The 15,817-nt window shown below is 39.8% G+C and overlaps 1 protein-coding gene across 1 annotated transcript in view; it reads right to left on the bottom strand.

Annotated features, from left to right (window-relative positions):
- The window catches only part of LOC122814124 (cholesterol transporter ABCA5-like), a 951,316-nt gene that overhangs the window by 116,856 nt on the left and 818,643 nt on the right, over positions 1-15,817 (bottom strand). The gene's annotated exons all lie outside the window — the stretch shown is intronic.

Genomic DNA, 15,817 nt, shown 5'->3' with positions numbered 1-15,817 from the left:
CTGGAATACAATGGGTCATCAGCATAGACCATTGCCTCTGATGGGCTTTACATCTTGGCTCTGGGAATACAAGTGCTGGGCAGGACGTTTTCTATTTGCCTCTGTAAATGACATAAGTTTAACAATAACGTGTTTGACTTACAAGTTTTCCACAGCATGAAGGATGTTGATATCTATAACATTGTTGAAATATATTACAAAGGTACACAGTGCACATCAAACATAGTAGGACATACTTCCTTTCATTGCAGATATGATCAGATAGGCAGTGGTACCTTAATCTTTGTAAAAGAACACCAAAAAGCAACATGCCAAGAAGACATCTTAGTAGTATACAGATAAAACCAACACATAGAAACCTTTATGAAATTAAAAAAATAATAATAACAGATACAACAGGAAAGCAGATACTATTTAGTTTTCAAAAAAGTACCCTTCTGCACCTGAAATTAGAGTGATGTATATAAACGCTGGCATTAAACAAAACAAAGTACTTTAAGTATCATGGGAAATAGTGGAGGGAAACTTTGCTTATGCATGTATAGCAACTGTAGTTTTGCTCCTAGTCTTAAAAGTTGATTATTTTTTTAAAGTACAGTTCAGAGATAAAGAAAGAAAACAAAGCACCTCAATGAATGCACAAATTATCTTTCTAGAGGTTTTCAAAATCAAAACAAGAAATGTATTTTTGATCACTGCCCATAACATTGGAAGACAGAGGTGATGCGGTATCCTGAATGGAGGTAACAGGAATCATACAGTAGTTGGCTCAAGCTTTCATTCTAAATTATCAGAGCTGTAGCTGGCTCATTAGGTACCCAGTACTTGTCTCCAATCTATTAACCCTCAGTACTAAGCTGAGGATGAAAAGAGCAGGTGTTTCTCTCATCAGTTTCTCCCCCCCTTCTTTCACAAGGAGGAAGACTACCATGTCCTAATACTATATGCCATCAATGCTCTACATGAAAGCAAAAAAAAAAAAAACACATCCATTCTCTGATCTGGAGCTCTGCCATTACAGGTCTTCCCTAAGCCTGCATGATCTATAAGAGGAAAAAAAATTCTCTGATCTGGTGCTCTTACTTACTTGCATAAGAAGGAGCACTAGGGCCTAATTTCTTTATGGTCTACTGTCCATCTCTCACAGTTACATGAGGAGCAAAAAATAAAAATTAAAATAAAGAAAGAAATGAATAAATACATAACAGATCTGCCAATTACATCCCCCAAATCCTTGCATTCGTGGCAGATGCCCCCTTCACCCCTCTCTAGCTACGCTTTTATAAATGAGATATTCATTTTGTGTACACAATACTTACTAATTATTCAGATGATGGTAAATGAGCTTTGGTAACAAACAAATTTGTCCAGGGACGTTCTCAGAGAGGGTTAGATAAATATAGTAATGGAAATTCAAAGGGTAAAGGGAAATGAAAGGGTTAAATGGGAATGAAGGATGATTGGGAAGAAATGAGGTAAGGGTAGGGAAGGGCTTAAAGGGTTTATGCAAGTGTAACTGGCTAAGGAATCACATTTTGGCGTGAACTTACTAAGGCAAGTGTTTTATGTCTGAGACTACCTGTAGGTATTTTGGAGAGCAGGTATGCCTCTAGTAATAGTGAGGCATGGAAGTGCTGGGTGAGTTATAATTTTTTCCCTTGATTCATGTATTAAAGGATTGATGTCTGAGTTAATTTACCTCAGTTGTTGGGGAGATGGGAGAATGCCTCGTGTCTGAGCTGAGCTTCATGTGGGGTTAGGGTAGGTGTTTGCTGGGTATGGTCTATAACTATAGGCAAGGTGTTAAAGAAGGAGTGGAAGAGAGAGAGAGAGAGAGAGAGAGAGAGAGAATGAGAGGGAGGAAAAGAAAGGAAGGGGAAAGAAAAGAAAAATAGGACAGAACAATGCAAGGCACATATAAGGCAGATTCTTAGTTGTAATGGCAGGGCTGGTGGTACCACATCTGCAGTTGTTGTCTTTTTTCATTCGTTTTGTTTTTATTGTGCCCCTGTGAGGATCTGTGGTGATGAAGGTTTATCTTCTGTTGCTTTTCAGTGAGGGGAAGTGCTGTTTAGATTGTCTGTAGCTCTGGTTGTTTCTCCCACCATGGTCGTGGCTTTGTCCAGATGCATGTGCCCAGTTTGGAATCAGAATACTTGTTCTGGCAATTCAGTGGTTATGGGGCAGCATTTCTGGGGTTCACATCTAGGATTTGATTAATGCGTTTTGTGTGGGCTGCTGGAGTGAGCCACGAATATCTTTTTGTTGGCTACAAGCTCCCTAAGGTAGCAGCGTATTACTTGTAGTTAGTCATGCATGATAATGTAGATTGAGTAAACTGCCCAAGCCATATCCACCGGATTTGTTCTGCAGTAGTGGTGCCTTACAAAATGATCACTACAGAATGAAAGCTCTATTAGATCATAATAGACAGTAACTGATGCATTTATATGTTGTCTTGCTAGTGTCATAAGTTTGGTGATCATCATCACAGAGGCAGAAATTCTGATAGTCTTTATACAGAATCCCATGTTTTCCGCTGAACTCTTGGGTGTGTAATGAAACCACGGTGTAAGAAAAAAAATGTCTAAAACATTTTTTTTTCCTCATTTAAAGGGACATTGTAAAACAGAATGGCAGGTGTGCTGAAAGCATACATGCACTTATTTTACCAGTTACAGGAAAGGGGCTGCATTGGAGGTAACAAAGGGTGGCTCCATGTCTGCAAGAGACAAATCTTGAGGTAGTGGTACACTGTGTGGCCAGATGCATTTGTGTTTTCTGCTGTTGTTTAGGTTTTTCAAAATGAGAGGGTATGTGTTTGATTGCTGTTTTTGAGTGTCTGGAGTTTTGGTGTTGTGTAGGGAATGGAGTTTTAACAGCTTGTGATGTTAATAAGGTTTACTGATGGTTGAACAGGCTCACGGGCATTGGGAGCATATTCCCTGGTGAAGACAGAGCTGCAAGTATTGGCAGCTGGTTACGCATACGCCCTGTGAAATTAGTGGTTGAAGGATCTCTTTGCATACCTTGCCACTGTTTCTAATTAATTCAAAGCTGCACATTCGCCATAAAGCATTGTAATAATTTTTTTTTTTTGGCAATGCAATTAAAAGTGGTCTATGCGGGGCCGTGGATTCCATTTTGCAGCAACAGGTGTGCATGCATGATGGGGGGGTTCAATTGGAGGGTCCATGTTAGTTAGCTCAGAAAGATTTTGTGATGCTTACCTTATATTGAGTGGATTACACTCGGTTTGTCTGGGTTCAGTGTTGTTTTTTGGCCCAATTTCATCACTCAATGTGGTTTACGCTCATCATTTTATTTTCTGATTAGCTTAATCTTGGAGAATATACTGATGTATCAGTTACTTGTCACCAATTTTTCCTTGTGTGTTTCATCTGTTCCCAGTTCCTAGGGGGTGGCATCATATCTCTTGATTAAATGTCAAAAAAAAAAAAAAAAAAGTAGGTGGGAAGGTGCAGAATTTCATAGTGTCCAGTTTTTTTCTTCACATTTCTGCTCTGTTCCTCATGGACTTTGTAATTTCTGGAATTTTGTGGAAAATCAGTGATGAATTAATTCACTGGGTGATGACAGTTATTTGAGTTCATCTTCATGTATTTCAGAGGAAGAGTGATGGCACGGGACCATTTATTCCAGCCACTGTCCAGGTTTATAACAGCTATACTTAATATATAATAGCAGCACAATTTATATTCATTTCTGTAACATAAACTCATGTGAATTGCTGCAGTATGTTCTTTCGCTGGCATAAAAGGAATTGTGGATGGATACAGCAGTGCCAGTTTACTGAGGTTAGGGGATGCGGGGCAGGGTAGTGGATGCACAGTTGATGAACTGGGTATACCCTTGGCAGTGCCTAACATGTTCATGCAGAAGTTTTGGCTTTTGTGTGCAGAATATTTACAGTTTTCATTTCTTTTGCAGATTAGGAAACGCAGAGTGGATATCAGTCAGTGGCCTGAAGGAAGTGGTCTTGAAATGTGTTGGACACTGCTATGGAGGCAGTTCCAGCTGCTGGTGTGGTGTATAATGAGGTCGTAGGTTGGAAGTGTAGCATAAGCATCGGTCCGTGACCTGAAGGAAGTGGACTCAAAAGGTGATGGAGGCTGTTACAGTGGGTATATTGGTTGCTAGGAAGGGGGTGCAATGAGGTCACAAATGAGGGGGTGCAGAGTGTGCAGCAACACTCGGTGGCCTAAAGGAAGTGGATTTGAAAGGTAATGGATTCTGTTGAGGAGGTCTGGTTGCTGGAGTGGTGAACAATTAGGCTGCAGGTTAACTTTTTTACTTCGGTACTCATTATGACATCAGAGTTGGTGCAGTTGTATAGTGTAGGGGCAAGTGAGGAGGAGATCTGTTGTGGGCAGGGTAAAGCAGGGTTGAGGATTGTTTATGAGGTGTATGAGGTACCCACTGGTGTGGTGGAGTCACAACAATCACAGTACCATTAGAAGTTACTAGGCTAATGGCTCTAAGGCTCTTACATCCTAGCCAAGTTCAACCCTTATGCCCATGTGCAGCCCCTGTTGCCCTTGTCCAAGAGGCACATTGGTGGAACCCCTGAGATGAATTTATGGCCACCTATCCAGTTGTTCAAATTGTGTTTGAAGACGGCCAATGAGGTGTTCGCTTTAACATGAAGTGGAGTTTATTCCACAGGAGGGTGTCTTCTGGGGGACAACGCTATCCTTCAAGCAGGTTCTAGTAATGTCACATACTAGGTTATGGTCTTTAGAGCAAATACCATGTGTACCATTTGACTTGTACATTGGGATAATAAGAGGTGGTTTGGTATATGTATGACTATTAAGACTTAGTAGGGTTTGATGGAACATTCTAGGCATGTGGGTGTTTTGGGGATATGTGAGGACCTGTGTGCCTCGTTGGCTATGCTGAAGTTAGAAGGCCATTGTTTTTGGATTCCTTGCACATGTGGGCCATGTTTTAATTCTTTAGCAGATGCAAAGGTAACACATGGGAAGTAAGCTTTGAGGGAAAGCTAAGGACAAGCAATGGATTAACGCTGTTAAGCTTCCTTGGTTACTGCAGTTGCATGTTAGCCAGTTTACTCGGGTTGTTTTGGGGGAGGGTTTATAAGTTGGTGTACTGTTTTACCATTATGGTACCTTTTTGCACATTTCAGAGGGATGGCCTTTTAGCAGATGGTTAGGGTTATTCATGGGGATTTGCATTTGTTTACAAATGTGACAGGAGGTGTTAGGGTGTGGGCATAATATGGGGAGGGGTGGCTTGTGGCTTGTTGGATGGGGCATTCCCAGATTGGTTATATTTGTGTTGCTTCTGCCTCTGGGAAGGATTTTGGTGGGAAAGATTTAATTACTTGTTGGCTTGGGAACAAGGTAAGGCTGTTCAGTTGGTTAACGAGGATTTAGCTGAGAGTAGTATAGCTGCAAGGGTGACAAGGCTATGTGAACTTACTAAATTTTGGTTGGGGGTTTATTGGTTTGCAGGGTTGTGGTAGGTAGGGTTGGGGTAGAACATTGCTAGAGTGGTTTAATTTGGGTTACAGGATGTTGAGGCACCCATTATAAGGAATAGTTATGATAGAGCACCACCATAGTGGTTACATTTGTTGTGTAGTTGCTTGTGGGACTGAGTTTGGTCGGAAAGATTTGGTTATTTCTCTGGCTTGGGAACAAGATAAGGCAGTTCACTGGTCAAGGAGGAGTTTGCTGTGAGTAGCATAATTATACAGGTGACAAGGGTATGTAAACTTAATCCTGGTTGATGGTTCATTGGTTTGAAGGGCTGGGGTAGGTTTGACAGTGTAAAGATTGACAGACATTGGCTATTGACAAGATAGCTTGTGTTGAGGGTTGGATTTGGTAATGGAGGTTTATTGGGCTGCATTTCATATGGCATTTTCTTTTATGGATGTTTTGAAAAGTCATTTGGAGGGTGATTGTTGGTCAGCAAATGCTATGATGTTATTAAATATTTTCTTGTTTATATTGAATAGCTGGGGTGATGGCGGGATTTCTGTTGTATTAATTGGACAGGAAATTTCATTTTGGAAATTAATATGTACATTGGGCAGTAAAACAATGCTGTACTGGTATGATGGTGTGCAATTGTTCTTGTGTGGTTTTGTGTGGCATAGGTTTAGTGTTTTGGTGGTACATTTGGCTGGTAATGACCTGGGAATCATTGTGAAGCTATTATTGGTAGTTAGGTAAGTGAGAATTTAACTAATATACAGAGGTTACGCTAGGTTAGGAGGTACTTGTTACTTTAGCATTGAAGAGGGATCTTTTTTTTTTTAATTTCAAAAATTTAGACAATTGTCTACTTTGGCTATTTATATGATAGGGCTTTGGGAGGTGATGATGCGGATCCAGTTTGGTTAGGGAGGATGGAGTACACCGAATGATATTTGGATTAATGCCTTTTAATGACCGGTTAAGTTGTTGGAAGTTTGGTAGGAGAGATGGGGAGCAGTCTGGTCAGGCTGGTGGGTGGAGAAGAGGGGCAGGCTTGCCCTCTTCTTTTCCCCCTCTGGTGTTGGATGTTCATTTCAATGAGTTGGAAAAAGAAAGTGAGCATTTGGACGTTGCTTGATAAGTAAAATAAGCGAGCAGAGGTAAGGATGCTGCTTATTTGTTTGGATGTGTAATTCAATAAATGGTAAATGAAGTCAGTGATGAGACACTGCTTCATAGGTAAAATAAGCGAGCAGAGGTAAGGTCACTGCTTATTTGGTTGGATGTGTAATTCAATTAATGGTAAATGAAGTGAGTGGTGAGACACTGATTCATAAGTAAAGTAAGTGAGTGGAGGTATGGACACTGATAACAGGGTCAGAATGAGCGAGGTCACACTGACCTGGTTAACATTACATGGTTGTTTATGCTGTGATTAATATCAACTATACTTTGTTTCAGTTCTAATTAATAAATATTGGTTAACAAAGTTATGGAAGTTTAATAAAGGTCATCAAATGTAATTCGGTGTGATGTGTTTACTGAAGATGATTGGGACAAATAATAATTACAAGTAAAAAAAAATATCTGTCAAACTACACCATTTCCATTACATTCTAACATCTGTGCAAATGAACTGGTGAGGACCAGTTTTCTATATTAGAATCAGTAAATAAAAAATCTGGATCAACACCATCTCTTGCCTTCACACAGATACTTACAAGATGCACTACTGCCTAGTTATTTTTTTAAACATCTTTATTTACATGACATAAAAAAATGGCAATAGTACATATATAATAGGAAATAAAACAAACCATACTGACATGTTTTTATTTTCATGCAGTACATATTTTAAGAATTTTCTTTCACTGCATCATTACGCAAATTGCTCAATTCATGCCTTCCCATAAATGTTACTTATTGTCATCCTGAACACTTTTGTTTGTCTTTCGGTTTTTCCAGGTAAGGGGTCGCCACAGTGGAACAGTCTGCTAATGATTGGCAGTAGATATTTACGAAACGCCGAGGTGCCAACTCGATGCCCAACCTTCAATGAAGGCACGCCCACTTACGCATGCATGTCTTTCAAACGCTACCCAACCATGGGGAGGACATACAGACTCCACACAGAAGGCACTCCCAAGCCCAGCCGAGAATCGAACGGAAGAACCTCTTGCTGTGAGGTAACAATGCTACCGCCGTACCACCGCGGCATATATTGTCATCCTGAACACTATTCTTCATATATTGTTCACGTATTGTTCCCACAAATTTCATTTACTTTTAACCTATTAAATCTCACTTCCAGTTCTTTTATCTCCTTTACAATAGTGAATATTATCAGTTGCAGTTGGTTTAGATTTTGATTTCCATTTTCTTGTAATTGCTTTTGTGTAGCCAATAGTCTGGAATACAGGTTTTAAAACTACATCTGGGCAATCTGATCCAATATGCTGGGTCAGAAGAATTATTTCCATAGTTACTCTATTTACTCCCCAACATTTTTGGCAAAGTATTCTGTAGGGAATTCTCTCTCTCTCTCTCTCTCTCTCTCTCTCACAGCACTATTTACTATCTGCTTATCATTTCCGTGCCTTTGTCTATGATTCTTGAGCTTTGCAGCTTGAGACCTGCCAAGTCAGTAACTTCCTGCTGATCAGGATAATGTTTGATACTCATCACATTTTAAATGGTCCACACTGCATCAGACATGTTATCTAAAAATGTCAGCTTTGTTGTTTTTTTTTACATTCTCTTGAAGGCAATGGGCTGCACTTTATGCAGCTTAACAGCATATTTGTTCACCTCTGCATCAGTCTTACCACCTCTTAGCCGTAAATTATGTCTTGCAACAAAATATTCAAATATTACTAAATTATTTATTGTATAGACGTTACCATTTATATGTATAATAATATAACACAGCTTTTACCCGTCCATCTTCAGAACTGTGGAATAATATCGATCATAATCTAGAACAAACGGACAACACGTGGACCATTGACTAATAAGTTGCTAAGAATTTAAACTGAAAGCACACAGTATGATTAAATGTGTTACTTTATAACTAAAAAACGTTCTTTTGATGAATTGATATGATTCAGTACTGCTTGCCATGGATATAAGCTAAATAATTCATAACAAAGTAACACTGAATATGTGACACTCTTCATATGGAACAGTGAAAGACTCTTAAGACTCAAAAGACTCAAAAATAAGAAACATTCCTAGCGACGTACACTAGTGAGTTATGCAAGGAAAATATTCACTTTCTTATTAAAAACAAACATATAAAAGCTTTTCAAAACTTGTAGAACATTAAAAAATAACATCAAACAACGCTGGTAATCAACAATACCCAAATGCAGACACAAGAAAAAAAAAACGGTTTACTATCAAAATTTCGAACTGTACTCAGTCGACTTTACTATCGTCGAACACGGAAGTTCGAAAACGGTAATATCGATGTCAAAAAAACAATCTAGGAACGGGTTTTAACATGGGACGAGGTAGGTGAAATGTTTGTAGTTAAGAATAATACTGAACACCTACCTCGACCCATGTTAAAACCCATTCCTACATTGTTTTTTTGACATCGATATTACCGTTTTCAAACTTCCGTGTTTGACGATAGTAAAGTCGACGGAGTACGGTTCGAAATTTTGATAGTAAACCAAAAAAACACATACTTTCCTCTATCTTTAGTGACAAAGGAGCATGCTGAAAGTGGCCACTAACAGAGTTTTCCAAATAATTTTTGATCCTATGTTTTCCCCGAAATAATTATAAAAATAATATAATTATCAAGTGGCTAGAAGTTCTACCACTAGAAAAATATCGCACTTGAATAAACAGAAGTTATGATTTGTTAACATTAAAATGACCAAGTTTCTCTTCCCACAAGTCTGCCTGCTGCCCTGAACTATCCCGCTCTTGTCTTGAATTACGACTTTTATATTCTTTTGTTAAGACTTCCTCCCTGCACTGCCTTGTCAGTATGCTCCCTCAAGAAGCCATCAGTGGCATCAAGTCCTATGACTAATTCTTAGAGACTTACAAAGGAAAACTACCTAAACTCCAGACTTCCTCTATGTCCTGAGGTGAGCAAAGAAGTCAAAACAGAGAGCTCTCTTGAGTTTTGTGATAAATACACTCATCAAAACAATTTATAATGACTAGTACACACATACCACAAAAATAAGTCACAGATGTATCCTGGCCTATGGCATGCACACATACTCTATATATGTGAACTCCATTAGAAATAAAACAGAAAGAAAAAATAAAAGAAAACATTTTTTGACTACCCTAAATATACAAAAGTTTATTAAAGCTTGTGTAGTATATAATAACTAACCATACTGGTAACTATAAAAATTTAAAGTGCAGAATAAAGAAAACAATTAATTCCTCTACCTTTTATGATGAGGATGCGTACTGAAAGTGGCTAGAATTATAAAAATAATAATGCTAATAATAAAAAAGGTTGACATTCCCATTGTGGATAATATCAGTAACACTCTCAATGGCACAGTGGTATCACTGATGTAATTACAACTTCATGCATCCAGGAAAAAAGGTGATTTAACAATAATGGACTTCCCAGCTTTGTGCTTCTTAGAAGCACAATTTTAAATACTTCTCCACTCTTTCTTTGCTGTGATGTGCAGTTCAGACATGTTACAAAGTGCAAGGCAATATATTAATGCAAAAATGGATTTTTAAATATTTTTATTTTGTTAATGGAATGGCCTGCCAGTTAACACCAGGCAGTAGCCAGATGCCAAGGGAGTCTTGAGCTAGATCGAGCTCTGCAGTCAACTGAAGAGAATAATTTCCTCCGTGTAATCCTGTGTAGCCAGTTTAACATAAGCCATCTGGCTTTTCTGCTGCATCTCTCTCTTTGCTGGCTACTGTTGTTTCATTCACCCTTGATCTGAATTTTTTGCAGGGTCCCCTCTTAAATCTGTCTTATTCACCTCCAACAAACCTTTTAACTAAACTCAATCAGACATACAACCACATAGCTAGATTTGCCAGCAACCTACCATACAAATCCCACCATTACCTTGCCCTCAAACAACTTCAATGGCTTGAATTCCCACAACTTCTAGTAGTATCTCAGCTTCACATTACACATTCCATACTGTATAAACCTGCCAATTGTCCCTCCCTATCTAATCTCTTATCCCCTTACAAACCCTCTCGATTCCTCCGTAGTACTGACTAAAACCTGCTGGACACCTACAGACCCAATAAAACCATAGGCAAATTACTTTACAAATACTCTTTGTCTCAAACTTGGAACAAGCTCCCTAATCATCTATGCTCTATCCACTCTCCCAACATTTTTAAAAGAGAACTAAAGAGTTACCTGTCCAACTCTCCATCCTGTACCTGTCACCGCCCCACCTAAGTATTCTTCTTCTTTCAGCATTACATCTTCTATATCACATATGTAAGTATTGTATAACTCTGTAGATATTTGTATTACATTTCTTTGATTTTAATGATTATAGTATTGCTATACATTTTTTGTAACTTTTTTTTTTATATCAAAGCTTTTCTCCCCAGGTCTCCACTGAAAATGGACCACCAGCCCAATGGACCAACCTGGTTAACAAAAGACAAATAAATAGATAAATAAATAAATAAATAAATTAAATAAATAAAGTAACAAAAATAGAACCACACATGACTAACTCAACATGTATAAATCCACAAACATAGAATGCACTGCAAAAGCAAAGCATTTCTCTGTAGGGGCTTTTTCCACCATGGGGAAAGGGAAAACTCCTCAGACATAAACACTGCATTCTTATACTATATCTGCAGTACCTGAGTGCAAGAAATACAAAAAAATGATAAAATGGCAACCAAACAACACCTGTAAGTGAAAACATTCCACATTTTATCTATGTGTGAATGTCAAAGGCATGACATAAGTTATAATTTGTATAACAAAAAACATTTATTTACATATTTATTTGTTAGCCATTCAAGTGAACTGTTTAAAACATTTTCTCTTTTCAGTCACAACCTAGGAATTTTAAGAGTAAAGAAAAAGGCATATCTGTGTAAGTTAAATGTAATGCTTGATAAAGATGAAGTTATATTACAACAATTACAACTTAACAACATGACCTTACACAGTTAAATCTTTAAGAGGTTTTAAATGATAAAAGCAGAAGTATTTTTGTCTGGAGAAGAGCTATGATTTAAGCTACTGGGAAAAAAAGAAGAGAATCTAGAAAAGATACAGAAAACAAATTTGAAAGCTTTCACTGTAGAGCCCAGTTTCCATAAACACATAACAAGAGAACTTAGAGATAACAGAGAGAGTAGTGAGGGGGAGCTGCAAACTTTAATGCATAGTAGGATAAACACAGGTGAAGGGCAGAGGCTACAGCTGAAGAACCTAGACGGTAAAGAAGAAGAAGAAGAAAATAAGGTATCTTGAAAAAGGTTAGCAATCAATTTATTATTGGAAGGGTATGTCAGTGCTCCATTCTAGACAGACAGGGGAGTATGAACTAAAAATGCTGTTTGCTGCAGTTTGAAGCTTAAGCATGGCTTAAGCAGAGGAATAGATAAACACTACTGTTCAATCTCAGCCTTACTACAGGATATGTGCCCAAAGAGTGGCGTACAGCAACAGTGGTCCCTCTCCATAAAGGTGGTGCCTCAACGGATCCTGGAAACTATCGCCCCATAAGCCTGACTAGCTTGGTCTGCAAAGCTATGGAAAGGATCATCATGGACCTCATAAATAAAGATATTGGGGACCTACAAACACTGCATCCTACCCAGTTCGGCTTTGTTAAGGGCAGATCCTGCCTCTTAAACCTGGTTGACTTCTTTGAAACAGTCACCAAGGCCATTGTGAGGGAAGGTGGTCCACACAGCCTACCCGGACCTCGCAAAAGCCTTCGATACAATACCCCACTTGGGCATTATAGATAAGCTCACCAGCTTAAATATAAACCCCTATGTCACTAGATGGATTGCAAACTGGCTCAAGGACAGAACCCACATGGTTAGAATTGCTGGAGCCATGTCAGACTCAAACCAGTTACAATTGGTGTCCCACAAGGCTCAGTCCTGGGACCTCTCTTGTTCGGTATATATTTCTCGGAGGTACAGGCCAACACGGAAGGACTGTGGCTGACCAAGTTCACAGATGACTGCAAACTGCCATAATCGACTCTCTAGTCGACACAAGCATCCTCCAAAAGGGCCTCATACAAACAGACAACTGGTGCCAGAGCCATGGCCTCAAGCTAAATGCCAAAAAGTGTATAGTCATCCCTTTGGCAAAACAAAGTGCCCACAAATTACCACATAGGTGGTAATCCATTAAGTACAGAAGAAGTAATTAGGGACCTGGGGACCCAAGTTGATAGCAATCTCTCATTTGACAACCACGTGGCCAAAGTGGTTAGAAAAACATTTTATATAGCCCACCTAATCATGAAGGGATTCACATCTAGATCAGAGGACGCCATCGTGCCTCTTTACTCATCCCTCATCAGGCCCATAATTGAGTACAATGCCCCTTTTGGGATGTACCTTACCAGACACCTGCAGCAACTGGAAAGACCCCAAAAGTACCTCACCAAGAGGATCAAAGGCTCAAACAGATGCCATATGCTGCCTGGTTAAAGAAACGCCAGCTCTACTCAGTGGCATACCGCCTGTTCAGAGGCGATCTGTGCCTGACGTATAAAGCCATGTCCAACCTGGAATTAATGGACATGCTGCACCTCAGAAAATCCAAATCCCATCGAGCTACGCGCTCGAGAGACTTGAACCTCAGCACTGAAATAAATAGGACATGCTGGAGGGACAGATTCATACCCAGAGGCTCCCTTCACTCTGGAATAAAATCCCAGTCCAGGTTAGGCAGAGTCCCTCATTGACTCTCTTCAAGAGGAATCTTGATGAGTGGATGGGAGATCGTAGGTTTACCCCAGGTATCACTTCTGTGTCACTGTTAGACAGAGGCACAGTATACTAACCTCGAAAAAGGGCATAGCAAAATAAATTTAAAATGGGTGGCGAAAGCCAAACACATTCTGGCTAGGCTTATAAATGCCCTAGGGCAGATAGCCTAGTATGAACCTATGAACCTATGAACCTATGAACAATGGACAACAAAGGACCCATTTGGGCTAAAGATGCCCCCCCTTGAATATTGCAGCCCTTGTTATCTAGTCACAATATTTTGTAAGCAATAGGCAGGCTTTTTTAAGGAATGTTCTTAAAATATTGGAATCCAGATTTACAGAGATGGAAAAAAGCAGGGTAAAGCCAAATGTTCAGGTATTTTACTAGGTAATTAAATCATGAAACAGTGTTAAGAAATGCAACAGTGAAGGAGAAGTGCTAGCAGGTATTTAAAACTGAACTAAGTTCAGCAGGGAAATTATGGCTTTGTTTTAGTGAAAGTAATAAATTAATAGTATGTAGACAAGGAGATACAGATGATAGTGTGCATGGAGAAGTAAAACATTTTATATAAGATCAAATGTTTATGGTTATGGTAAGCAAGATTTTATTTTAATGTTGAACCTTTCAGATATACCAAAAGCTTTGACATTAGTGGTGGGAGAGTGTGTGTGACAGTTTGTGCGTTAGGGTTAGATTAAGGGTTACAGAATGGTATAGATTTAGTTTTAGGTTCATAGGTTCATAGGTAGGTACTAGGCTATCTGCCTGAGGGCATTTATAAGCCTAGCCAGAGTATGTCGGCTTTCGCCACCACATTGATTAATTAACTGATCCTCTGTCAAGCAGAGCCAATGAAGTGATCCCAGGGGTGTATTTTCTGTTACCCATCCACTTGTCAAGGTTTCACTTGAAGAGTGATAGAGAGGGGCTCTGTCTGATGTAATTTGGAATTTTGTTCCAAAGCATGAGGAGTCTCTGTGACAGGAATCTATCCCTCCAGCACATTCTATTTATTGTTGTGGCAAGGTTTAGCTCACTAGAGAACGTGGCTCACAGTGACTTGGATTTCTTTAGGTGGAGCATGTTCATCAATTCTGAGTTGGACATGGCTTTGTAAGTCAGGCAGAGATCACCTCTGAGAAAACGATATGCCACTGAGTACAGCCAGAGTTTTTTCAGTCGGGCTGCATAGGACATATGTTTGAGACCAGTAATCCTCTTGGTGAGGTACTTTTGTGGTCTTTCCAGCTGTTGGAAGTGTTTTGTGAGGTACATCCCAAATGGGGCATTGTACTCTATGATGGGTCTAATGAGTGACAAGTAGAGGGGCACTATAACCTCTTTATTTCTAAATGTGAACCCTTTAGTAATTAGATGGGCCACATAGAAGGATTTCCTAACTACTTTGGCAATATGATTGTCAAAGGAGAGATTACTATCTACCTGGGTCCCCAGATCTCTTATTACCTCTTCTGTATTAAGGGGGCTGCCACCTATGTGGTAATTCGTGGGTGTTTTGTTTTTCCCAAACAGGATGACTATGCATTTTTTGGCATTTAGCTTGAGGCCATAACTTTGACACTAGGTGTCCATCTCAGTAAGGCCCTTTTGGAGGATGTCCGTGTCAGCCGGAGAGTCAGTTATGGCTCCCAGTTTGCAGTCATCAGTGAACTTGGTTAGCCATAATCCTTCTGTGTTTGCCTGTACTTCTGAGAAGTATATGCTGAACAGTAGGGGTCCCAGGAACGAGTCTTGCGGGACACCACTTGTGACTGGTTGAGAGTCGGACCTGGAGCCCGCTATTCTTACCATGTGAGTTCTGTCTGTAACCCAGTTGGCAACCCATCTCGTGAGGTAGGGGGTTATGTTCAGGCTGGTGAGTTTTCTGTAATACCTGAGTGGGGAATGGTGTTGAAAGCCTTGGCTAGGTCAAGGTAGGCTGTGTGAACCACCTTTCCCTCGTTTATGGTCTTGGTGACTGTCTCGAAGAAGTCAACCAGGTTTAGTAGGCATGATCTGCCCTTAACAAAGCCAAAATGGGTCGAGTCAAGTGTTTGAAGGTTCCCAATGTCTTCGTTAATGAGTTCCATGATGATGCGCTCCATAGCCTTGCAGAGCAGGCTAGTCAGGCTTATGGGGTGATAGTTACCAGGGTCAGTTGTGGCCCCTCCTTTGTGGAGAGGAATAACCGTTGCTGTGCACCATTCTATGAGCACGTAGCCTGTGGAGAGGCTGAGGTTGAACAGCATGTTTCGGTGGGGGGTTAGTTCATTCTGTAGTTCGTGCAAGACACAGCCTGGGACACCATCTGGTCCCATTGACGCTGTGTTTTTGGCTTTTGAAAGGGCTGTTTTCACCTGTGCGTCTGTGATTTTGGGACACTACACTTTTCCGGT

The sequence above is a fragment of the Protopterus annectens genome, chromosome 10.part0, assembly GCF_019279795.1.
Source record: "Protopterus annectens isolate FY-2018-M chromosome 10.part0, PAN1.0, whole genome shotgun sequence".
Lineage (NCBI taxonomy): Eukaryota > Metazoa > Chordata > Ceratodontiformes > Protopteridae > Protopterus > Protopterus annectens.
This window is presented reverse-complemented; position numbering and strand designations above follow the sequence as displayed.